The sequence below is a fragment of the Frankliniella occidentalis genome, unplaced genomic scaffold (assembly GCF_000697945.3).
Source record: "Frankliniella occidentalis isolate FOCC.00 unplaced genomic scaffold, Focc_3.1 Scaffold149, whole genome shotgun sequence".
Taxonomy (NCBI): domain Eukaryota; kingdom Metazoa; phylum Arthropoda; class Insecta; order Thysanoptera; family Thripidae; genus Frankliniella; species Frankliniella occidentalis.
Genome location: NW_026267276.1, coordinates 603372 through 605187, shown reverse-complemented (window position 1 = coordinate 605187; position 1816 = coordinate 603372). Strand labels below are relative to the sequence as shown.

At 60.1% G+C, this 1816-nt stretch overlaps 1 protein-coding gene across 1 annotated transcript in view; it reads left to right on the top strand.

The window, feature by feature from the left end:
- The window catches only part of LOC113210312 (prolactin-releasing peptide receptor-like), a gene marked incomplete in the record, with an annotated part of 126780 nt that overhangs the window by 117969 nt on the left and 6995 nt on the right, over positions 1 to 1816 (top strand).

The window sequence follows — 1816 nt, the reverse complement described above, 5'->3', positions numbered from 1 at the left end:
AGAAGGAGCTGCTAAAGTTGGCGTCAGCCGACCCCGAGTTGCACAAGGGGTCCCCAATAATCTCGGCGCCGCCAGTGTCGGGGCAGTGCCTGGGTACCCTGGCCTGGCGTGCCCTTAGTTATTAATGACGAGCTGGAATACCCCTGCCGGCTGCTCTGGGCCGGGCGGCCGGGCGGCGCGCAGTTCAAAGAGGGCCGGCGGACGGTCCCTTCCTCGCTCCAGTCCGCGGCTCTGCCATTTTATTAATATCTTTGCCCATCTGATATCGTAGGGCATGAGAGGGCGGACTGCGGAGACTCTGTCTCTCTTTCTCTCTCTCTGTCTGCCGCGTGACCCGCTCTGAGATTATTTTTTATTACTAATTTATTTGGCCATAGCGGGGAGCAGGCGGTCTCTTCCCTTCCAACCGACCAGCGGAGCAGAGTGAGCTGCGCAGCTTCTTTTTCATTTTATTATGTTTTCCAGCTGCACGTAATTGAGACACACTGGGTAGAGGTATAGTAAGGCTGCGCAAGCTGCTCGGTACTTACGTACCGGCGGCTGGGCTGGATGCTAGCGCCGCCGGAGCGTTGGGGGCTTTCCCCTCCCCTACGCACCCCCTCTCTCCGCCTGGCCCGAGCGAGTACAGGCAAGCCCGCAACACTCCGGCGCGTGCACTGATATACCCTCCCGGCAGCGGGGCACGGCGACGGTCGATCGGACGAACGCCGGCGGCGGCGGAGGCGGCGGCGGCTCCCAGGGCCGACGGCCGACCGGCCGGCCAGACCCGGGCCCGGGAAGGCCAAGGGCCGCAGCCGAGTGACACTGATATATCGTCGGCGGAACTTGCTCACTTCAGCAAAGGCTTTTGGTCCATCCATTCCAATTGGTAATGGAACCGCAAAGCAGCGCAAAGCACGAGGCGGCGGGGAAGATCGTGCGTTGCTTTGGCCTCCTGGAGCTGTGTTCGACGACGACGACAACAACAACAACAACAACAACAACAACAACAACAACAACAACAACAACAACAACAACGGCGAAAACAACGACGACGAAGGGTTGGGCTTTAAGCGCCTTTTGACATTTTTAAACGCACAGCGGCGGAGGGCGAGGCGAGTCAGGCGAAGCGCAGCTCAGCCCTCACGCCGGGCACGACGCGGGGGGCGGGGCGGGGCGGGGCGCGCTGTCCGTTTAATCCTCCTCCTTTTTGTATTGCGTCCGTCACGTCCGCCGCGCGCCGGGAGGTCAAAGACTGGAAGCTCGCTTGTTGAAACAGCCGAGGCGGTGGCCTTTTTCACGACGCCGCGGCGAGCAGCAGAGAGAGGGGCCAAGTTGGATTTTTTTATTTTTTTATTTTTTATTTTTTTGTAAAAGCGAGAGGGAGGACCCGGGGCTGCTGCTGCGCCGCCGTGCTGGACTGGGCTAATGGAACACTGCAGGGACAGCGGTGGCAAGGCCAGTCAGGCCGGCAGTGCCCAGCCGCTTATCTGAGCCCTGCGTGGAACAGGTAGCCCGACACAAGCAGCGGCACCCGGCACTGGGCGGCGCCACCCGGCCGGGCACCGCACCGCAGCCCCGGAGATAAGCGCAGAGGGGTTGTGACACCCCATGTGTGTGTGGAGGGGGGGGGGAGGGGGTTCTAGCTGACGTCACGTGACGCGAGGGGGCCGCCACTCCTGAAATCATGTGTACGCCCTCCCTGAAATCCTCCCGAAATGATTTGGAGTCCGCCTGCAATCATGAAATCATGCGTAATCTGCCAGCAAATTTTAGTCTGAAATCCTTAGAAGGTCATGTAAAAACCGCCGGAATCACGTAAAATCCGCCGGAATCT